Genomic DNA, 25,200 nt, shown 5'->3' with positions numbered 1-25,200 from the left:
GAACAAAGATTTGGATGCAAATCTATATTTTGGAACGCTTGTCCAGACTGAACTACGCTGCTTGAAATTCAACATCACTGAATGGACTTCCCTCTTATCGCAGGCATTTCAAACTCTACATTTCACTAGATTGTCCATCTACTTATGTCCAATGCCTGATTGTAACAGCTTGTTCTATTATGTGCACCCTTCTTTGTGACTTAGACTGTGCCTGCACACAATCACAGCACTGGTGAAAGTAGGAAATTCAGGTGGATTCCACTCAAATAATCTCCTTTGTATTCATGTGACCCATACCCAATGGCAAGGAACACCACTTAAAGAAAGACCTCCAGGTTCCTATTTTTAAGGTGACTTCTCCTTTAGTTTTTAATCTTTCTCCTGAGCATACACTTTTAGACATGCTTCATGCAAAAGGTTACTGCATGCAAAATTTCTGCTACCTAGTTGCCTAAATATTTGAGTTTGTCCCTTAGTACTTAGTTCTGCAACATCCTTGGGTGGGCTTGGTACTTTCTGATGCTGATGAATACGTACAACACTGGTTCATAACTTTGTGAATTCCCTTTTCCTCACACCTTCCCCCTGGTGTGTAACAATGCATTTCCAGCGAGGGCCAGTTAGGTGCCTGTGAACTGATTTCTAATTCAGCATCAGTGTTGCAGCCAATATGATGAAGTGCAGAGGTGCCTGGAGTGTAAGTATGTCATCACTGTCAGAAGGAAAGGTACATGCTTTTAGCATTATTCACAATGTCCTGATGCAACTGGTTCATGGACATTAACAGCTGGGAGATCATGTGTATACAATGATTACCCCAATTAAGAACCTGCTCATCACTTCCAGTTTGATCATGCTCCCATGCAGAAAACCCTATGTTTGGCTTTGGGGTGGGATGAAATAGAGAAGGGTCAGTTGTTTCCACAAAAGCATGCCAGGAGGACCTACTCTTCTGGTTCTAGTGGTCACAAGATAGAAAGGAATGGTCATGTGGCATAGGTGATGATCAGGGAAGCCCAGAGAAAATGCACATTGTCCCTAGTAGGGGTGTGCAAAGCAGGCAGTATTCGATTCAGATTTGACCTGATTTGGGGGACAGTAATTTGATTAACTGATTTGGATCATTGTCCCAATAGATTTGGCCGAATCTGAATCCAGATTCGATTCTGATTTGGAGAATCAATGATTCAGCCATAGACACAGCTTTATAAGTTTTTTCTACATACTCAAGGTACCAGGCATGGCTCGTGAACACTGAGATGGTGGGGCAGATGGATCATCCCACGAGCTGCCTGGTACCTTGAGGTATGTAAATAAAACATATAAAGCTGTGTCTATAGCCGAATTGTCAAATCCCTCTGAATCTCTCCAAATCAAATTGGAGGCTTCTGATTTGATTTGGAAAGATTAATCGGTCTCCCAATTCGATTCAGAGATTCAATCGCCTAATCGGGCTGAATCTCCTCTGAATCAAATCAGCGATGAAAGTTTTGCGTAGTCCTAGTCTCTAGTCTACTAGTTTTATGAAAATCAAATAGATAATACAACTGCAGTGTAAACATTTCTTCTGTGGCAGGCTTTGCTAGTAGAGAAGCCTATTAGAGGATCTTTCTGGGGCTAAACCCAGCTGCAGGATCCCTACCTTCAGCATTGGCACATAGGGGCTTCAGCCAGCCAGCCTTTGTCCCTGCTTAAATTCCTATCAGAGACCTGGAGGCAGTGTGAGTTATGAAGACTCAGTGCTGATGGTCCTTGACACCTATTAATCTACTATAGTGAACTGCAGATATTGGAGAATGGCTTCACAGCTGCTACAGTGTGGGGCTCAAGGAGGCAAACTCTATTCCCCCACCAGAAGGACTGGGCAAAATCTCCACTAAGAGATAAGTGTCCATAATTGTCTTCTTTAGTCCTCTCCCACAGATTTTCTTGTACTTGGGGCAAGCAGGCTCTTACTTATTCCAACTTGGAATGGACCAAAGTTGAAAGAGTTATTTAACGATATTCAAGGTGACCTTCAGGCAGTAAGATTCTGCAGCAAGCCTACTTTTCTGCTGAATAGGTTGAAAGGGTGAACGCTGCCTCTGAATTAGAGTCTAAGACAGTAAAGTAGATAGCATGCATCATTAGGAAGCACAATATTCCACTAAATGACATGTGCTAAAGACAATCAGAGACAGAAGTTGATACAGCAATTTCATTTAGGTCCTTATTTCCTGAAACACAAATTATAGCCATGGTTTTGAATCTGTGGCAAGTGTTTGGTTTTTTTTTAATTCGCTATTAAGGAACGGTGTAGATTCTTTATTAGAGTAGGGTTAGAAACAATAATTTAGGCTGAGATTTCCAAAGGAGTTCAATAACCAATTCCTGTTGATATTCTATATGGTTTAGGTGCTGAATTCTTCTTCATCCTTTTGAAAATTAAAGTCTTAAAAGTTAAATAGGTAGCATTAAACTGAAACTAAAGTTGTATTGCTTTGCAAATGCAGCAAAAGTCTGTAATTCCACTGATCTCAGCCTTGTTCATTTTCTTCAGCTATAAAAGTATGACTTACTTCTCACACTTTGTTCATAACATCCAAGAAATGTATCTTTTGAGCCTGGAGCAAAAGGTGATAAATAGCCAGAACCAAGATTTATTTAAATCACATGTATAGATTTTCACTATTCAGAGATCAACTGAAGGGTCCCATTGCAGAATCAAGGTCTGTATGATCATGTATATAAAAAGTCTCAACAAAATAGAAACTTTATTTCCAAATATTTTCCTATATCAGATTGCGAAATTGTCTAGTGTAAAAAAAGGTGCAACATTATTTGCTAGTCACAAAAATTCTAGATAACTCCTACTGATCTGAATTCCTAGAGCAAATTGTTATTCATTTATACTAGTAGTGCATTATTCACTGTTACTTGTTTTTCTGGTTTAGAGAAGTCTCAGTCGGTGTAGAACAGAAATATCATAAGATATCCATGGTCTATCAGAGGTGAAGGTAAGATCTCAGTAGCAATTAGAAAACTAATCTCACTAGTGATTATCAGTGGAGTCCCACAAGGCTCAGTCCTTGGACATGTGCTCTTCAATGTCTTCATCAGTGACTTGGATGAGGGCATGGAAAGCACTCTCCAACTTCACAGATAATACCAAATTATGGGATAAAGTTAACACACTAGAGGGTAGGGAATGAATGAAGGCAGATCTGGACAGGTTGGAAAAGTGGGCAGAACAGAATAGGATGCAGTTTAACAAGGACAAGTGCAAAGTGCTGCACCTAGGGCAAAGGAATTACAAGCATACTTACAGGCTGTGGGATGACCTTCTCAACATAGCAGCAGTGGAAAGGGATCTTGGAATCATTGTAGACACCAAGGTGAACATAAGTCATCAATGCGATGAAGTGATCAGTAAATCTAACTGCATTTTATCATGCATTAGCAGGTGTGTGACAGACAGGTCCAGGGAGGTGATACTTCCCTTCTGTGCGGCATTGGTCAGGCCACAGTTGGAGTACTGCATCCACTTTTTGGCCACCACACTTCAAGAGGGATGTGAACAACCACAAGAGGGTTCAGAGGAGGGCCACTCATATGGTTAGGGGCCTTCAGGCAAGGCCCAATGAGGAGAGATTGAGGAACCTAGATCTCTTCACAAGAGAAGGCTCAGAGGTGATCTTGTGGCTGCCTACAAATTCATCAGGAGAGGGCAGCAAGGAATAAGACATGCTCTGTCTACCAGGGCACCCCTTGGAGTAACCAGAAACAACTGCTACAAACTGATGGAGAACAGGTTTAGGTTACACATCAGGAAGAACTTCTTTATGGTAAGGTTGACACAATCTGGAATGGGCTTCCAAGGGATGTGGTATTCTCCCCTACTTTGGGGGTCTTTAAGAGTAGGCTAGACATGCACCTGGCTGGGGTTGTTTGACCCCAGTACTCTTTCCTGCCCAGGGCAGGGGGTTGGACTCGATGATCTAGTGAGGTCCCTTCCAACCCTAACATCTGTGAATCTATGAATCGATGACTATAGACAGAATGCAAATTGGAAACTGAAGGCAGAATATGGCAGCATTCTGACTGGGTATGAGTGAGGCATGATTAAAGTTGCCAGGGCAAGAGAAAAAGGAGATCAAAATCCTCTTTTTAAAAAAAGTAGCTCACTTTTTTCCTGCGCTGGCTTTGTTAGGACTCAGTGGAAACTACACAAATTTCTAAGTCCCTAGTCTTGCAAAGGCAACTTCCAGGGACGCTATCTGTACCTGGGCACGTCCCATTAAAATTATGGGGCTCTACTAGGAGAATCTGACTATGTGATTCTCCTTGCAAGAGCGTGGTCTAAGTTTTCAATTGTTAGTTCTTTGTGGATCACCTCCACTTCTCATTGATTGCCCTTCTTTTCATATATTTCTGCCCTCATCTCCACCTCTATTATCTCTTACTCCTATTAAATGGAAATAAACAATACCTTCACAATATTCACTGAGTTCACTAAATGTATTAGACACTGGGCTCTCTCTTATTCTGTACACTGAGAGCACTTGGCTTAACAGGCTGATTTCATTAGGTAATTTGTGTACTTCAACTCAGTTATTTTGTTAACGTCTATGCAACTACTATTATTTTCATAATTTATCTTCACTTATCAATATTTTATGGTTTCTATGACCTGTACTTGACCTCAGGTTGATTTTATATACAATATATACCAGTAAAATAGGTTAAATGGCCTACTTGTCTGTGACCCATTTTAAGGGAAAAAATATTAATTAAACATAATTTTAATGCCACTCAATTTAATTATCCTTGACACACAATTGAAAGATGTTCCTTGCTTTGTAAATGGAAATATTCTATTCTTTATATAATGGTTAGCTTCATAAGACTCTTGTGCCAACTGCAGATGTTATACAGCCTCAGGCTCCTACCAAGGGACCATCATCCTACAGGTGGTGGCAGGGTGGAACCTGGAGTAAGTTTGCCTGGCCTGCCTAGAGGTTGTTCATTTTCTCCTTTCAACAGGAACTATGGGGATGGCAGGAGGTTCCTGGTCCTGGGGGAAGACCTAAAACTACACCCTGCTAGGGATGGATGGTATGGTGGGCCTGCTTGTGGCAGGGTGGCCCCCAGGAAATGCCACATGACTCACCTCCCTAGTGAAACACAAGTATGGGGTGCCTTATAGCCTCAGCCCCCACAACCTGGTAGGTAACTCTGTAGTAGACACAGGTCAAGGGTCCAGGCATGTCTACAGATACCTGAGTCTCATGGGGTGTAAGACTCTGATGGCCCCAATGAAGGGGTACTGAATAGTGGCCCCAACAAGGGAGTGGAATAATGGACCCAGTGAGGGGTGGAGTGTTGGCCCCAGTAAGGGGGCATAGAGTGGGTAGTAGGCCACACAGAGTAGGGTTCACAGGGGTGGCCTGAAGGGCTGTGCATGTTGGTACAGAGTAGGGTCCACATAAGTCAGCCTGAAGGGCTGCAAGGAGGCACATAGAGTAGGATCTGTGTGACCCAAAGGACTGCACATAGGGCAGCCCCGACCATTCAGTGTTGTAAGCCCTAGTGAAAGGGGGCATAAGTTGGAGGCGTTAGTCAGAGGGCAGGAGGCCCAGGCATATATGAGGAAGCCTGAGGCATAGTTTTTACTTTGGATGCCATCTGAGAGGCATGGGACACAGTATAAGGGAAGTTTTGGGGCCGTGTGTAATGACCTTGGCATCAAGGCATCAAATGGGCAGTCTCCCACATTATTACATCTTCTTTTATACATCAAGGCATGGCAGATGAGGCAGGGCAGACTGCCCTAGACAGGTGGGCAGGCCAACGCTGTGTCCAGCCCCAAGACTGCCACCCTGTCACAGAGCCACTTTGTCCCTCACTGGGGCCAGAAGTACTTCCTGGTGGATGCTCTCTGCCAATCCAGAGCATCAGACTGCTCTGAAAGTGCTGCAGCGACTGCTGCTCACTGCCTCTGGGAGCCACTGGCACCTAGGCCAGCCAGGAATGGTTGTTCCCTTTCTTCTCTTCTCCCTCTTCACACCCTCAATTCTTGATAGTTTGGTGTAGAAATGATGGAAGGAGAGCTCAAACAAATTAATAAAGACATGGCACCCAATAAATGAATTCAGATGATAGGCCTCTTGATCATATTGCAAACAGGAGACTAGACACTATTAAGAAATAAAAACATTGTATTTCTTAATAGTCTCACCAATTGCTTAAACTGTTAAGTAGGGCTAGTAGAAAATTTGGGGTGAAGTTGTTTTTCTGGAGGAAACTAGATTTTCTACTACCACATATAATTTTTCATTAAAAGTATCCACTTTCCAGGGGAAAAAAATTGTTTTCATCCCAGCTCTCTACAATACCTACTAATGTTCAACACCTACAAATGTTATTTCTGCTTCCAGCTGCAACCAAAACTTTAAATTCAGAAATGTCTATATATTTGTTCATAAATGTTCAGTCAAAATGAAGTACTTTAAGATTATGGAATCTAAGCTGACTTTAACAAGCTCAGGAGGCTTGTTAGTGAGGCCCTAAGGACCATGACCCCAGGGGGAGGGGAGTTCAGGAACAGTGGTTGCTCCTCAAGGAAGCAATCCTCAGTGCATAATCTAATTCTATTCCATCTTGGAGGAAAGGCAGCAAGAGAGCACAGCAGCCCCCCCCCCCAGCTCTCCAGGGATCTAGCAGACCTCCTGAGGCTAAAAAGAAAGGCCTACCATGGATGGAAGACGGGACTCACCTCTAAGGAGGAATATTCTGCACTGGTCCGGTCCTGCAGGGAGCAAACCAAGAGAGCCAAGGCTGCAACTGAACTCCAACTAGCTTCGAGCATCAAGGACAATAAAAAGTCCTCTTTCAAATATATGGGGAGCTGGAGGAAAAGCAAGGGCAACATTGGACCTCTGCTGAACCAGATGGGACAACTGACGCCCAGGAAAAAGCCAACCTATTAAATGGGTACTTTGCATCAGTCTTTCATCAGTCCCATGGGACACCCATGCCCACTATAGGACAGGGAAGTCCGGGTGAGGGAGATCCCCTGCCCTCCATCAATGCTGACCTCACGAAGGAACACCTTGAGAGGCTGGATACCTTCAAGTCAGCTGGCTCTGACAATCTACACCCCAGGGTACTCAAGGAGCTCGCAAGCATCATAGCCCAGCCACTGGCACGGACCTTTGAAAAGTCCTGGCGCTCTGACGTACAGCCCTAAGACTGGAAGAAGGCCAATGTGGTGCCTATTTTCAAGAGAGGGAGGAAAGTGGATCCAGCAAACTATAGACCCATCAGCCTGACTTCTATCGTGAGGAAGATCTTAGAAAAGTTTATTACAGAAGCCATCCTTAATGGACTGACCAATACCAACATCCTGAGGGATAGCCAGCACGGGTTTGTTGTGGGTAGGTCTTGCTTGACCAATCTCATTTCCTTCTACAGCCAGGTGACCTATCACCTGGACAAGGGAGAAGAGATTGATGTTGTAAATCTTAACTTCAAAAAAGCCTTCAATCTGGTATCCCACTATCACCTCTTGGCAAAACTGGCCAATTGTGGCCTTGGATCCACCACAATCCGCTGACTGGGAAATTGGCTCTGTGGTCAGACCCAGAGGGTAGTAACTGATGGAAGTCAATCATCATGGTGCCCTGTGACCAGTGGGGTCACCCAAGGCTCTGTCCTTGGACCCATATTATTCAACATCTTCATTAATGATGTGGACATTGGAGTCAGAAGCGGACTGGCCAAGTTCGCCGATGACACCAAACTTTGGGGCAAAGAATCCACACCAGAAGACAGGAGGGCAATCCTCAGCAAATGGGCGGACGAGAACCTAATGGTGTTTAACACTGAAAAATGCAAGGTTCTCCACCTTGGGAGGAAAAACCTGCAGCATCCGTATAGGCTCAGCAGTGCTACACTGGGTAGCACTACGAAAGAAAGAGACTTGGGGGTCATCATTGACCACAAGACAAATATGAGCCTGCAATGTGATGCTGCAGCTAGTAAAGTGACCAAATGCTGGCTTGCATCCATAGATGCTTCTCAAGCAAATCCCGGGATGTCATTCTCCAGCTGCGGCCTTGGTGAGGCCGCAGCTGGAGTACTGTGTCCAGTTTTGGGCTCCACAATTCAAAAAGGATGTGGAGAAGCTTGAAAGAGTCCAGAGAAGAGCCATACAGATGATCAGAGGTGAGGAAAACAGACCTTACGATGACAGGCTGAGAGCCATGGGACTCTTCAGCCTGGAAAAGTGCAGGCTCAGGGGTGATCTGATGGCCACCTATAAGTTTATCAGGGGTGACCACCAGTATCTGGGGGAATTTTTGTTCACCAGAGCGCCCCAAGGGATGACGAGGTTAAACGGATACAAATTACTGCAAGACCAATTCAGGCTGGACATAAGGAAGAATTTCTTTACTGTCCGAGCCACCAAGGTCTGGAACAGCCTGCCACCAGAGGTGGTTGAAGCACCTACATTGAACACCTTCAAGAGTAAATCAGATGCTTATCTTGCTGGGATCCTATGACCCCAGCTGACTTCCTGCCCTTTGGGCAGGTGGCTGGACTCCATGATCTTCCGAGGTCCCTTCCAACCCTAATGTCTATGAAATCTATGAAAATGCTTCAGGGTCAGCTTGATTCAATACAAAATCCTGTCCTCTCCACTGCCCGCATTTCTCTTAAATAGTTTGGAGGCCTCATGTTTCCTTTCTCTACTACAGGAAAGCTTCCTGGCCAGACTCTGGTGATGAAACACTAGTATATGAATCTCATGAAATACCACCCTGGGATGGAAAGAAGGAAGACTACAGTACATCATGGAATGAAGAATGAAGCTTAGCAAGGGGTCTAGCCCCATAGAGGAGAATGGGGCATGAGACAAATACAGCTCCCACTGCAGCAATGCAGGTTCACAGAGCTGAATGCTGAACTGCCCTGACATTAAACTATCCCATTTCGTTTGATGAATGCAAATATTTGCATTCAGGCCAACCCAACACACAATATTTAATTATGATCTTCCCAACAGAAATCTGCAGTTTGTGGTAGAAGGTTTTGATTTGTGGGGGGTTGATGGAAATTTGACACATTCCATGGAATAAAACAATATTCTAACCAGCTCTTCTCCAGGGATCTCTGGATCTCTAAATTAATAAGAAATGCTAAAACATTATACCTCTGCCTTGCACTAGCCATGATTCAAACCAGGACTTCAATGGTAAGCCCCTCTATTCATATGATCACCTTTGCTCAAGCATTCACTTCACTCACTTGTTCTACAATTGCACAAATCAGACAATCACAACAGCAGCTGGCTCTGCAGTTATTCCATTCCTTCCCCACTTAAATGCTTTGCAAACCCTCTGAGAGTGCATGCAAAACTTTTGGCACCGCTCTTCTTGCTAACAACTACAAACTGATGCACCTGTTTGCCAGACATGCCCAGCTGTATTTATGCCAGCCAGCAGTGAGCCATCCATCTGTAGAGCGCTCCTAAGCCAGTTGCTTTACTTGGATTGAGTAAAAAGGATTGCTGAAAAAATTATCCACAGCATAACTAAAATTAAATGTTCTGCTTTGCTTACCTTATTTCTTCCTGTAATATTTTGAAAACTTTCATTTTAGGTCACTTGCCACATTTTTAGCTGGTAAAATTGGTGAAAACAGATGTGCTTTTGCCACTCGATGCTCAATAGATTTTGTGTTTATTTTAATATAATCAACATGAAGGAAAAAGCATTAGAAAAGGGGGTATGGAAAACAATATTCCTTTCCTGAAATGTTTGTCTCTGTAAAATGGCAAGTAAAAATAAATGATATAACACAGATAGGAGAATTCAAAAAGATGCAGCATATGGAGACGGTGGCGGGGAGGAACCAATATCTGTAGATTTTCTATAGCCCAATGTTCCACTCGTCTTCCACATGACGTTCAAGTTTTACCTTCTCAGGTACAAAGCTCCCTGTAATTCCAATTTAACTTATTCTGATCTCTCATGAAAACACCATTTTTTCTACAAGCCCCATGAGTATTAAACCACATCAGTATTATCAGATCCAAATCCTATATTAAACAGCGTTCCCTCTATTCTTTTGCTTTCATATTATCTGACCTTTGTTTGCTGTTTACACTATAAGCCCTGTAAGACAGCGAGTGGACGCTTATTTGTGTCCTGTCCATTTGGTAGGCATATTCTGACTGTTTGGAAAAGAAATTAATGGCAAGATCAATAAATCTGCTTAAACATAGGAAGGTAGAGAGAGGAATTATTAATTTTAAATAGTATAAATGTAATATAATAATATATGTGTGTATTTAATATAATGATTTATATTTATAGAATAATATAAATACTATCCATTCTCAAAATCAAAGATATTTAGTTCTAGTCTTCAGTTGGTCTAAAGGGGGAGGAAAAGTTCATAAAGATTTTGTCAAAAATTGTCCTTTAAAAAAAATAAAAAAATCAGATTGATAAACCAATGAGCATTTTGACATTTGAGGTATTTTATCAGGCTCTGGTAGGAAATATCCATTTTTTTCTATTTTCAACATGTTATTGTACAAGTAAATACAACATAAAAGATCCCAAGCCTAAAGCTTGGCTATTTCTAGCCCAAGCCTGGATTTTACATTCGTTGGAGGTTCTAAACTGCTGGCTTCTTTTCATTGTTTTAGGTATTCACTTTGGCACTTCCACATTGTGAATGGATTGAAAATAATACATTTTTAGGCTAATAACCCCATTCATGAATACTTTTCCAATGCAAAATGGGAAACTCAAGAAGTTGGACAAGCAAGATCAGGGTCATAATCTAGTTCCCAATCTTGGACTAGAGGCAATAAAGAATTTAGGCACAAAGGCTGCCTATACGCATGCTGGTTCTCATTCTGATTCAAATGCTTCAGCTGCTGGGGCGCTTTATCTAAACGGTGTTGAATGATGTTTAGAAAAAGTGCCCCACAGCCATTTTTAAATCTGCAGGGGCTTAATACACATGAGGAGGCATTTTAATTCTCCAGGAACTGCTCTGATTAAAATACTCCCCACCCCCACCTGTGAGAACATGTATAGTTAGCCCTAAAATTTTGGTGCAGCTACTTAGGCATCTGGTCTTGAGATGGAATCTATCACCCTTTGTTAGATGCCTAGACCCCCTGTAGCATACTTGTGGAGAGGCAGGGACCTCAAAATGAGAACCAAAACAGCCAACATATGAAGCAGGGAGGCAAGTAACATCAACATGCTTGCTATGAATCTGCCTAGTTGCTAACCAGTAGGAAATGTTAAGGCGAGTGCTGTGTCCTAAATACTGCCCCTCCCTGGAAAGAGGGCAACCAGCTCAGGGTTGCAATGGGTTAGAGACCCAAAAAACCTCTACAGAAGCTAAGCCCCTACCACTCACCCTCACTGAACACAGCTGGATAATTTTAGGACACTGGGAGCCAACATTTCTGGCAAGTATAATTAGATCTTAGAAATCATTTCCTCCAGGAATATTTTAAAGAGTGTTCTGAAAACTACAGGAAAAGCCTTCAGATGGTAGAAGCAGATGGTATAATACTTTCAGGCCACTTGACTTGCATTTCCATGATTCAAGTGGTCATCTATGCCATTAGTAGGACTAAGGGTCCAACTCGGTGGGCGTGTCTACATGTGACATTATGGGAACATAGTGATATGCTACAGCAATGTAGCATCCACGGGTATCTACAAATGACCAGCAGCTACTTCGCTATAGCGGCATGCTCCCCCATTATGGCACACCACTGTGGTGGCAAGTAGCTGGTAAAAATAACAGTGCACCAAGAATACAGCACAGTACAGGCAGTATATTAAAGCACGGTGCAGTAACACCATCACCAGAGGGCAATGTGTAGATGCACCCTGTAAGGTGCTTGAAAATGCTGGATGTCTTTTGAAGGCTGAGTTGAAAATGACCTGAATCAAGAAGGATCAGACCATTAGTGTCTAAAAACCACATGGAGGGTGGGGGTGAAGGGGTAGCGAAGAATACTAACAATATGGAATTCTTCCCAGGGAAAATTAGGTGTTTCTGCTAAAAAGCATTAATTGAAACGAATGTCCACTGGCAACTTTTGATGGACAGCAAAGTTATAGTCTTTGAAAGTAAGTAATTCAGGAGATTAATTCATTACTGAGGTATAAAACTCCCTGATATTTCTCTCTTTTTACTACCCTTAACTGTCCTGTATAACTTTTATAAGCCTTACTCATAGTTGTCTGGCTTAATTGTACTTTTACCAGTTGAAATGAAATTGTAAGCTAATTCTGAAGTAAAACTGCAAGCTAACTTCCTCCAGCCATTATTGAATATAAACTTAAAATTTCTAATTCCATTAACTTGAAATACTTGATAAATGTGAAATTTAATTTAAATACCCAAATGAGTAAAATTAGCAGCTAGTAAGTGGAATTAACACAAAGTGTATCTAGAGTAATAAAGACATGCAAGCGTGGGCTGTGTATTGCTATTCAGAAATCATGCTCTCAGCTGAATTCACATAGTATAGAGAGAGCTATGCACACACAAAATGTAGACACATATTGAGCCTGATTCCCTCGTAGGCTACAATAATTTTTATTACAATGAAATTCCAATAAATATCACAATAGACAGTAAGATGTATCATAGGCAAGCTTACTTGATGCCGATGTTAGGCAACACAAAAGTGAAAAACTGCAATAGTCTCTATCACAGCCTTGTGTTAAGGAACCAGACCACAAACCCTTCTCTCACTCTCCAAATAGGTCTGTGAATCTTATTCCACTTAGATGTGCAGTATGTGAAGTAGACAACCACAACTACCCCCCTATCTTATTATAGCTAGCTACCTACTAAACAGCTGCAGAAACTGTGCACTCCAAATGTCATCGGTACAGCCAGTAAAGCAACCTATACATATATGCCAACCCTGTGTTGCTTCATTTATTTGTGGGTCCCTAGTGTTTCATCGGTGACAGAACTGAAGGCTGGAGCTGCACTGAATCCATGCTGGTAGAGAGAATCCCTTAGATTTAGCATTTGCAAGGTTACAGCTGGTAAGACCTGGAAAGCAGTGTCAGGCCTGCGAATTGGCCATGAACTGAAAAAGGAGGCTGAGGCAGATGGAGACCCTACTCCACAAGCCAGCTGAGAAAATGGGGGAGATTTCCTGCCAGTTAATCAGAATGAAGCACAGAGTTGGGGGACTCAGTCAAGCTCAACATTAAATTGCATCAGTACTTACTAATCAGCTTCAATTTCTGTTCTATTAGAGATTTTCGGCTAAAAAACCCACATGCTGTTTTTCAGAACCACATGTCCTTCGTGATGTCACACATTAAATGTATGGTTATTAATAAAGAAGTAATTTTTAAAACCTGGTCCACTTGCCTCTCTTTCTGCTGTTTGTTTAGCTTCCAGCATTTATCTCAACTTAGCCAACAATAATGAATGAGACATTTTCAGTTTTCTTCCAGTCAGTTGCCATTTCAGAGGCTTGTGCCTTACAAAATGCTGCAGTTTTGGCCACACCAATTATAGGCCTTATGGAGAAATGACTGGGTGAGGTTGTCCAATCTGTATTTTGTAGGAGTATAAAGTAGATGATCACAGTGGCTTCTTCAGGTCTTGAGATCAATAAATGAACTGCTGGAAGGAAAAGATATTTTGGTTTGGTTGGGTTGTTAAAAACTGCTGGATCACACTGCAATTATAATACGTTCATGGACACCTTTTTAGCCACCTTAGTGCATACTTTCAGAACATCAATCTAAAGGCAGTATAATGCCTGCCTTCTGATGGGGCGGGTTGCCAGGAGTATGCAACTCCAGCACTCTGGAGCCTGTACAAGTTTTCAGTAGCTTTCTGGGTGCAATTCAAGGTAATAGTTTTGAAGTATAAGGCCCAAAATGGTTTGGACCCTATGTACTAAGGGACTGCCTACACCACATTGTGATCCTTAAGTTCAGCCAGGACCAACCTCTTGCAAGTCCCATCAATACATCGAGTCCACTTGGAGGAAACAGAAGCGAGGTCTCCTCAGCTCTGCAACTCCCTGTCTTTTGAGCCTGCTAGAGGCCAAGCCTGGACATCTCTTGCAAGTACTGTGAGACCTTCTAGTTTGGGCAGGCGTACAGCAAACAAAGCTAAGACTAAGATATGTTTAGGAGATCTCTGTTTTATGTTGATATTCTAGTTTCCTGTTAAGATTTATTGTTCTCTTGTCATTCTGCTGTTTTATAAATGATTCTGTTCTTTTACTGTAAGCCACTCTGAGCCTTTGTTGGGAAGGACAGCATATAAGTCAAATAAACAATATAATAGGCTACTGCTGTGCTAATCTCTTTGGGATGCAGCAATGCTCGGTGGCCATATCGATGTCAAAATACTGCATTCCAAAGGGAATGCCACCTCTTCTTCCCTTCAGTTGAAAGGAAGTGAAGGAGATGAAATTGAACTTACTGGGCTGAGATGAAGAGGTAATCCTGCCTTTTAGATTTGCTGCAGCTGACTGAGGAATAACACAGCTGCACCTAACTGGGAGAGAAAATACGGCTGTCAAAAGATACCTAATTCCACAGTTTTCACTGCCTTCTGAAACTGCACTGAGTAAATAGAGCTCTTGTCATTGCTTTTGGAGGAAAAAGTGATAATATTTTGCCAGGTGTACTCTTGGTGACACTCTACTTACAGTTAAGTTTAAAATGCCCCCATCAGCAGCACAGTAAGTGGGAATAAAAGCTACTCCTTTTCAGCCAGATTCTGACTCTCTTGTCATTCTGTCTTGTTACCTTAATGCATGAGTAGCCCCACGTTAAAAGCCTTAGGACTTGTGCAATACCTTGCTATTCCTTTATAGTCATAGAAGTTTAGGCATTCAGATTCACCCAATACACACATAGCTATGTGAATATTCTCACTGTCTATTCCTAAAATCTTTCATAAATGAAAGGGACTTCACTGGAAGTTACAGTTCCTAATTCTTAAAAACCCTGCTGCCTACCACAATCCACATCTCTACTCAGTGCATGAGGACAGGTAGCCACCTAAGAAAGGGATCCACAAGGTATGTTGAGCTCCACCTTAGCTAACGAAGAGGAAATGCTACAGACAGGGGTCAACCCTAACCCCCAGGCCACTCAGAAAGTTAGGCACCAATTGCCAGACTACTGGGGTGCCTCCTTCCATGGGACTCAGGGCGATAAACCTTCTCCTGGAGTTACATGCCTGAGACTGAGTCAGCCCTTTCACACAAAACACATGAGGAGTAAGATGTGTTTGCAGACCACCACCCTCTATGCCCAATATCCCAATAATTAGGGCAGTCACATTAGAGGTGGGAGAGCCATGTTCAAATCTTTCCTCTGTTAGATTTGAAGAAAGGACTAGAGCTCATGTCCCCAAATGAGCACCCAACCACCAGGTTAGGTCAGAGAGAGAATGACTAAGTGTCCTATACATTATGGAACAGAGGCAAAATGTGAATCTCATTCTCCCCTATTCCACGTGTGTGTTCATATCACTATGCTGTTGGATATGGATAGGGCATCTCCACATCTTCCTCCTCCTTTTATATGAGATATGATTTGATAGCCCCTTCTGAAAGCCTACCAGACAAGAAGCCTTCTTTATTAATCTCTACAGAGTTGAGCATCTCAGTGCCATCAGGACTTAAGTGGCTGCATGAATACTCAATGGCAGAAAAGTAATCATCCACAGAATTTTACTGGCAACAACTTCAGAGCCTACAGGACAATGTGGCAGGTGAATGGTGGTGGTCTTAAGGATCAAAATTTTGGTACTAGGTGCCCGACATGGCAGTTAAGCTTCAAAGTCACTTTGTGAATCAGACTGAGGATGACTAGTTCCCATAATCTGTCAATAGTCTGGCCATGGCGGTGGCAGCAGTGATGCAGGCTGGGTTGGAAGAGGGCTGCATTCAGAGCTAAGTTCCATTAAAACAGTCCTCCAGGCACAAACTTGCTGACCCCTGTTCTATGTGCTTCTCCTTGATTGCTGTTTATGCGGCAGTGTATGATATGGGAAGGAAGAACTGGAATGCGTCTCAAGTTTACAATGGAAATAAGGGGGACCACAGAGAAGCAAATGTGGTGGTTAAAGGAATGGGGGGAAATTGGGGACCAGCAAGTTCTTTTAAATCTCAGGCAGGTGCCAAGCTCACAATTTTAACTGAACCACTCAAAAACTGAAGATTTTTTTTTAATGCAGATATAAATAAGTTTCACTTGAGACTCTTAATTGTTCCACTTTAAAACCAGATATGTTAAATTCATTATGTCTCTAACCCAGTTTGAAATGCATTAGTATTCATTTTAAATGCTTAATCACTACAACATTCATTTTAAATTCTTTCAGTAATCTAGTCTGCTAAATTTCAAGTTGATGTAAATGTCAAAAGCAAAAGACAGAAATGTCTAATTAGCTAAGTAGCTCTGTTGTTGCTATTCCTTGTCAAATAATAAGTGAACTTATGTAATGCTTGTTGTAAGAGGGTACCATATATGTTAGGATCCTTTTAAGGAAAATGAAAATATTCCTGATGATTGGCTGCTTCAGTTACAGTGAAGATGTTCATTCGTGTGCATTACTGCCCTCTCCTGGATACTTACTTACCTCTCATGGTTCATCCACTGAGTTTACAATTATCCTATGTCTACTTATGTGCTGTCTGTTTTAACCACCTCCTTACGACCAATATGCTGTTTTCTAATTCAAGTCCTTGCCACTAACTTACATCTGCTACCAAGCCAGAGTAAAACTAATTAAACTGGAAGATCATTTTTTTAAGTTTATGGTCCAAGGAATGTATACAAACTGACCGAGTCATCACTTAATTCTCTTTATGAAACTCTGTCCTTCTCCCTTATCCCCTCCTGTTTACTCTTTCTCTCATGGTATCAGCATTAAAGTACAAATGTAAATTAGATTGCTTTTTAAATGGAAGTGGAAGTTCTTTAGGGCAGGAGACCTTGTGTATTTGTTTTGGGAGGCACAAATTATTAATAAGCACTAATTACTACTAACTACTCATTAAGTTTACTTTTTCTCTTGGTGATAGATGCCTGGGTGTCTTGAGCATAAAGTCAGAACTATGAAGTCTAAAGTTTCTTTAAGCTCTTTTAATTAAATTATAACTCACTAACTATTTTGTCAAAAGGGACCATGCTGTTTTTTTTAGGTGAGTGCCAGCAACCTGTTTTCATTCTCATCCTGCCTGAAATTGTGGTCCTTGCCATTAAAATGTCATCCATTACCATAAGCTATGACACTACAATATGGGAGAAGCTTCAATTATTTCTTATTTTTAGTTGTAGAGAATAATGTGATATCTAAGATGCCACTGAAAATGACTTTTTAATAGCCACCACTGTCCACTGGGGTAATATCAAGGCTCCACTGGGTAATACAGTGCAGGCAAGGGTAGGAAAAATGCATGCTATATACTTTTATATCCTTTCAAATGCTATGCTTTTTATCAGGGCTAGGGTTGCAAGCAGCCTAAATTGCTCCCAGCTGGCCCTGATTATTGAATGGGCCTGGCTTATAAAGAGCAGCCTTGTCAATGCCTATGTCTCCCAGTCTAGCCCTGGGCTTCTGACTCTGTGTTCTTAGTTTCCTTGTTCCTAATTGCCCAGCCCCTAGGTCCTGATAGTTTTCTAGTATCTTAAGTCCTGCTTGTTTGTCCCTGGTTTGCTGTCCCCAGAGTCCTGCCTGTAGACTTCTTGGCTCCATCCTTGCTCCTGTTTTCTGCCCATCAGCTCCTGGTTCGTATCTGCTGACTCTTTGCTCCAGACCCCAGTCCAGATCCCCTGTGCTCCACTATACTGACCAATGACACCACATAGTGCAGGTGCAGTGGTCAGAGGAGCATAAGGGAGATGTTACCTCCTTTTTATGTTGCTGACATGTGTTAAGTGGCCATTTAAACACCAGTTTTCAGCAACAATAATGCTGACATCTCCCCTCAAAGTAGCAAACCTCTTTCTGCTGCTCCTGTACTGTGCACCACTGCTGCTCCTCTTCTTTCCCCACTGCCAGAACTGGAGCCAGAGGTGCTAGAGGCAAGGTGTAAGGGTGTAGGCAGGGAGGGAGAGGACAGGGGGAAGGAGGGGAAGGTGGTCCCCTACCTCCATTTTGGCATTCCCCCTTAGGCAGTGCCTGGGGCTAGGGCTCTGCTTATTTCCCAGACTACCTGCCTGGCTCCTTGACCCCATGTCCCAGACCTCAGTCAAGATCGCTGTCATCTTCTGGCTCACAGTTTAGCTTGGTATCAGTCATGCCCTGATCTCATACAGCTCTGGACTCCTTGGCCCATGGTTCTACTTCATGTCATTGCCTATGTAGGCAACGGTCCCTTACAGACCGTCGTCTCTTGACCCATCTGCTCTTAACCCCCTTACTCTAACCAGGAACCTCACTTCCCTGTCCTTATCAATTCTTAATCCCTTAGATTGTGACCCTCTAGGATCAAGCCCTGACTGCCTACATCCCAATCATATCCCTGACAGGTTCAAATGTTTGACTCTAAATTGCTAATTACTGGACACACTTTCCATTTAGTAAATTCTGTAAACACAGAGCAAAGGTGCTGGAGTGGAAAAGGATGAATAGACAAAGAGTGGGGAAAAAAAGGAAACGAGAAGGAAGGAAAAGCCTAACGAAAAATTAAATAAAAGCTCTGACTCTGGGCCAAGACTTTCAAAATCATTAGCTATTTTGTGCATCTAACCTGACACAACTTTGAGGGACTTGTTTTTTAAAAAGCTCTCGGTGTCCATACCCTAAGTGTTATTTCAATAGGGACACCAAAATGATCGGTCACCGTGTAAAAATTATGTTCATATAAAGTATCTAGGGATGACAACCTGCAAAAGTGGATAGCGATTGGGGGAGGGCTTTGGCTTTGACCCCCAAAGCCTCCACCTATCACAACTGACTTACACATGGCTGACACTACATGCTTCTGGTGCCCGCTACTCATAGCTACTGCCCCTAAATTTGAAACTCAAACCTCACTGATGCCTTGAGATGGTTATTCTGCCCTTAATGTTGCTTATCTATACCAAGTCTCCTTACCTGGTTTCTGCTTTCACAATCCCTTCTTATGCTCTTGTCTGCTCCTGTTGCTATGGTCTTTCACAATCTGACCCATAAGCCCCTGGCTAGGTTCCTACTGCAAGTTGAGGGCCTTAAATTACAATGACCACCTGCCCTTCAGTACAAAATTCAACATGGGGACTATATACATACAGCTAATAAACAACAGGAACTCTGCAGAACACAGAATCATCCTTAGCTCTAAGAACATACTGTTGGTTTTTTTAAACCAAATGTCTATTGAAAATAGGTCAGAACCTTAGTAGGTCTAAATTGGCATAAGCTCCACTGACCACAGTAGAGTTTCACTGACTTAAACCAACAGTGAGTTTGTCTAGAAGGGTTTAAAGTTCAAGAAGTTTGTAAATTCAGACAAACTCTGTGAACCCTGAATAAAAATTGGTGGGTTCACAAAGTCTCAGACCCCAGGAGGTTCCTCCAATTATAGACCCCAAATCTATTTTGCATGTTTTAAATGCGATTTAGCTGATGGTTTTGGCATCTGTAACTCCATGTGATGACAGATTTACAACAATGTTCAATTAAAATTCAACGGTAGTCTTTAAAATTTATTACATTGATCACTACATCAAATATCTTGCTGTAAGTCATGTTTAAATAATATTTTGCTAATTAAAAAATGTAAAAACTTTTGTGTTATAGCTAAATTCCTTAAGGAGAGTTCCATGAAAGCAAAAGAAAAACCAAGAAAGCTATGATAATGTGTGTGATGTGAATAATGGCTTATGGTAAGATGGGAAAGAAAAATGTAATTAATAATTCTGTATTATGAGGAGTAGACTTTCCAATTACTACAGTGCCATAAACACAGAAATCTAAATCATTCATGATATTCAAATGAATACTTCTGGTATGTTTGATAACTAAGGGCCCAACTCTGAAATCCCAATTACAGAGAACTTCCTGCTTCTTACAATGGAAGCATTGCTTAAGTTGTAAATCTTGAATCAAGTGGTTCACTTGAATCAGTCAGACATTAGCTGTCGATCATTTTAGACTCAAGACACCCTGTTTAGATCCAAGGCACCCCTAGGAAAATGTCCCCTCTTAGCCTTCACTCGTTTTTTTATTATGGAAAAATAATGGAACAATTCTACTATTGCAAACCAAAGAACTCAGAAAGATCACATCAGGGCAGAATGTTTTTGACACTATGGATTCCTATTTGCAATATTTTGCTTTATCTTGTGAATCATGTGATGGTGTTTGCACACCTAACAAACAGAGCCATGTTGTGTGGCACCCCACACAGTGTACTCACGGCATACCAGGGTACTGTAGCATCCTGGTATAGATTCACTGTTTTAGGCCTCTTAATAACCTGAACAAAACCCAAAGTCCAAACAGAAAAGTCCAAACTTCTAGTTAATGAAAGACTTCTTTAAAAAAAACTGTATGTGTGATGTGGGTTGCTGGGGGAAGGATTAGTGGGAATGAGGTTAATGAAATGAAGTGGAAAAAATAATCAGTTCTGTCAACAAAGATAACATAATCCTGCTTTGAAAAGAACCCCCGAGTGAAAAGTAAGACTGCCATAGTAGTCGTAGCCACAACTGTCCTTCTAAAATGTAGGGAATGTCTGCACTCCCAATGATATAAAAGACTTGGACCCTGTTTGTCAGGAAGTGGCATGTGCCTTCTTTAAAGAGGATCTACAAAGGAGCGCAGTGGCTTCAATTGATAGGCTTGAACTTTGCCACAGTATGAGATAGCTCACTAAAGAAAGGCAGAAGCATTCTATATTCTTCCAAAGGCCACAATTTAGCATCTATTTTGCCCTTGAATTTAATGAACTGTTATATTTGAAAATAGACATTTAACAAGAAATAGAGCAATAAGTTGCTTAAGAAATGTAATAGGGTACTACAGAAATTATACCAACTGTATGCTCAGCTGCTGTAAATCCACTGACTTCAATGAAGCTACATTGATTTACACCAGTTGCATAAATCAAGCTCACAGTGTTTAATAGAAAATGTTATATCCTGAGTACCTTGTTTTGAACAAAGCTAAATAGTTCTACAAGGAATGTACTTCTCTATTACATTCTGGTGGCTGGCATAAAACACCTATGCACAGGATACCATTTTCTATTAAACTCTATTTGTTTGTTTCATAAGAGGAAGAACAAAGCACAATATTAATTATTATTATTACCCTAAGGCAGGATCATATACTGACCTACGTGGACATACAGAGATACAATTAAAAAGTGCAACAGATTCCATGCAAAGCTTCATAAAACAGAACAGCACTTTAGTTCAGGTAAGTAATAGTGCTTGGTAAATCTGGAAGCATGAAGGGGTTTTGATTTTGAAAAGCTTAATGTGCAATATGAAGTTTAAAGGATACAAAGCCTTTGTGGGAAAATCTCAGGAGGAACTGTAGAGCTGTTTAATATAGGGGGGAAGGACAACAAGACAAGAAATAAGGATTTATTAAACTAAAGCTTAACTGAATGAACCAGAGGGATGACCCCCCTGGCTACTTCATATTCAGAATATAACAAAAGAAAGAGAAGCTAAAACTAACTTGGTATGTGTCTTAATGCCAGATACAGAAAATCTCTCTCCTAATAAATGAACAAGGTTTGTTAAGCCCAAAAGAATCTGTTCCAATGCAGGAGGAATTATGACTATATATGAGCAGGTCAATAATCACTACGGAAAGCTCAAATCAGAGTGAAACAGAGAGAGATGAGAAAGAAGATTAGATAGAAGGCTACTACTATAAGGTGAGGTTTCCTATAGCTGAAACTCTTATTCTTTCCTGGATTTATTTCATCTCTGTCAGGATATAGTGATAAAGTCCGCAGGTCCACAAAGATAAAAATTCTTAATCCCTTACTGGGACATTCCCCATCATGGAAAGAAATAGAGACACAAGACATTCCAGATAAAAGAGAAAGGACTGATACAAACTGACCTCATACAAGTAGGTGCAGCTCCTTTTGAAGCCATTAAATACACAAGTTCATGGGTGGATCTAGGATTTTGATAAGAGGGTGTGGGTGGTGCGGTGCATCATTACGTTACATAATTCCTGTTCTTCACTCATTTAAAAGAAACCAGAAGTTTTGCTAACATGCTTGAGGCCTAAGGCTATATACTCTTTAAAATCCAAACAAAAAAAAACAACAGAGTTGAGATGGGGGGGGGCTGCCAGCTCCAAGGTGGGGCTGATGCCAGGGGAGTACAACTATTACTGCCCTCACCCCAGGCGTGGCCATGGACAGAACTGCTTCCTGCACTCTAAACTGCAGGTCTCACACTCCACCATGCCCCAAAAGTGCCCTTCACTGCCCTCGATGCATTCCCCCTGCCACCTCGAGTGCTCCCTGGCTCAAATCTATTCCCTGCTATCTGTCTCCTGTTATCTCCTATGCTCAGCATCTCCTTATTGTGCCCCAAGCTCCATCAGAGCCCATCAACCCTTACATGCCCCTGTGAGGACTCAAAACTCACTACAGTCCCTCACACACCCTTGCCCCCCCCCCCATAATACCTCTTGCTTTCAACCATCCTCAAACCCCATTTCACATCCCCAGACCTCACCACTAACTTTACACCCTAATGCTCGTTCCCCCTCACCCCATGCCACTCTACTACACAAGCCCTACTCCCCCAAGAGCTCCTTAGTGCCTCTGATCCAGTCACCTCAGATCCCGTCCCAAAGCTAACCCTAACCCTGCCCCTCCTGGCCCCTAACCACAACCCAGGTGGGGGCAGGGCTGTAACTGCTCCCTCTCCCCCCCATGTACCCATGGCTGGCCTCCACTGTCCTCTGCTGTCAAGATACAGAAATAAACAGTTGGAGTCAAGGAAGGACTAGCTTCAACCACTAGCAATCCCCTACCCAGGGTAACCAGTCCCTCAGGATCCACCCATGACTGGCTTTATGCCACCCTCGTGGCACCTCTGGCTCAGCCTCCCACAGCATCTGCCATTTGCTGCAGTGAATAAACCAAGCTAGGGTCACCGCAATAACATAACTTCTCACCTCACCTCTGATGATTGTGCTACTGCACAGCTCAGCCTGCCTTCATTCCTGCCCCTCCCCTCCTTGTCTCTCATTTGTTGGGAGTTCATATCCCCAATACAGGTTCCTACACAGCAGTACACCTTTACTGGACAAACTGGCAGATGAGAAAAGAAACATTTAAAGGAGCAGAAGAAAAGATAGCTTGCTCAGTGGAAGATCAAGGGTTGTTAACACATAAGGAGTAATGAGATTAGCAGGAGTCCAGTAAATTATAATGAGCTGTGAAGCCATTTGACTCCCTCAGCTGCACTTGCAAAGAAATCTGGTTGTACTTTGGCTGTTCTCAGTTGCCAGAACAACCCTTTGAGCCTATAGTTATACATGTGAGGGTCCAACTGGACCCCATCTGGCTAAGAGATTTATGGGAAGGTATATATAGCCTTCCCCCACTTTCAAATCTTGCACACAGCACAGTTTAGGGAATGAACTTGTGAACTTACTGAATTCAGAGCAGAACTCATGCCTCCACAACCATAGCAAAATGCCTTACCCATTTTGCTACCACATCCTTAGACTGTAAAAAAAGGCTAATCATATAGGTACATTATCAGTGGCAATTTGAGACACCCACACGAACCCCAATTTTCAGTAGCAGATTCTCACCCTTTTATGAAAATAAAGTTTCTTTAAGGTGACCTGAGTTCAGCCGTCTCCACCAGTTCAGTTTAGCTCTCAGTAAACCATATGTGCAGAAGTCCAAGGACCTTTTCCACTTTTTTCTTTAATGGCTGAGAACTGATTTTGTAAAGTAAGAAAAAACTTTAGGCCGTGTTAAAAATAAGAGAGTTTCTGGTTAATGTTCTCTGAAGTAATCTGTTTCCCACCCGAGGACACTGGAAGAGGCAACAGGAAGTTGGAACATGTGGCATTATGCACAGAATGCTTCTCAGCCTAATTTGCTGAGATTTATGAGTGCATAACAACAGGATTTATCAATTTTTGGCATAGCAAACATTACAGAATAAGCCTGAGTAATATTCAATCTGCTTTGTTTTATGGAGCTCTTTATGGAATTAACACGTAGCCCACAAGCGCTTGGTGCATCTGCACAGATGCTAGCATTCGTTTACTCCTCTCATCGCAACCTCAACGAGACGAAGCCAGTTCCGAATGCAGAGATTTTTTTATTAGAGAGGAAGCAAAAAGAAAGACAACAGGAAAGAATAACATTTTGAAAACACTGCACTGAAGAACTTCACAGGGGTTAGGCCACACGTGTGCTGAGACTACTGCCTTTCAAGGGTGAGCAGTATCATGTCATTGTTCCCTTGTACTTTTTCCCAGCTTTTGTCTCTTACCTTGTACTTAGAGCATGAGCTCTCTAAGACAGGAATACTCTCTCTGTTCTGTGCAGAGAACCAAGGTTTGTTTAGTAATATCTTTTATTGGACCTGCTCTAGAGTTGGGAGAGATGTTAGATGAGCTTTTGGGTATAATCATGCTTCTCCCAGACTCCTGAGCCATCTTGGCCACCACAACACTAGATGTTTGGTCTGGGTTTGTACAGCATCCAGAAAGACAGAAGTCACAAACCAGAATCCTACATGCTCCACTAAATAAAAATAATTTAGAAAATGCATTAAAACCTAAACAATATCTACATGCATAAATCATCTCCAGTGAACCAAAATAACCATCTGTTGTGACACTGCAAAGAAAAACTCTTTCCAACCCAAAAGAAAAATGTTATTGTATTTGCATTTCCCCTCCAGTAGTTCTTAGATGGTTAATATTAAAAGAATCTAATCAATAGTGTACTCATACCATTACTGTCTTTTAGCAGAAAGGCTGCTCACTTATTTATCCTGTCCAGTTGCTTGAACTGTTTAATATTTTTGTAACATGTTAAATAATGTAAAAAAAACCCCTCCCTCTATTTCTCCAGAGTCTAGTATATGGTTGTTTACAAATAATGTTGTACTTTGCTGATTCAATAACCTTGTAATTTCTTCCAGTCTGTACTATGGCATTACTTTCTCATCATCTGTATAAATG

The 25,200-nt window shown here is 41.9% G+C and overlaps 1 long non-coding RNA gene across 2 annotated transcripts in view; it reads right to left on the bottom strand.

The window, feature by feature from the left end:
- Positions 1-12,552: 12,552 nt before the first annotated feature.
- The window catches only part of LOC132249651 (uncharacterized), a 90,428-nt gene continuing 77,780 nt past the window's right edge, over positions 12,553-25,200 (bottom strand). For both annotated transcript variants that reach the window (XR_009461170.1, XR_009461171.1), the window contains exons 2-3: positions 14,488-14,562; positions 12,553-13,674 (exon numbers count right to left, since the gene is read on the bottom strand). This is a non-coding gene — a long non-coding RNA (uncharacterized LOC132249651). The remainder of the gene's footprint in view (positions 13,675-14,487; positions 14,563-25,200) is intronic.

The sequence above is a fragment of the Alligator mississippiensis genome, chromosome 3 (assembly GCF_030867095.1).
Source record: "Alligator mississippiensis isolate rAllMis1 chromosome 3, rAllMis1, whole genome shotgun sequence".
In the NCBI taxonomy this organism is placed as follows: Eukaryota; Metazoa; Chordata; order Crocodylia; family Alligatoridae; genus Alligator; species Alligator mississippiensis.
This window is presented reverse-complemented; position numbering and strand designations above follow the sequence as displayed.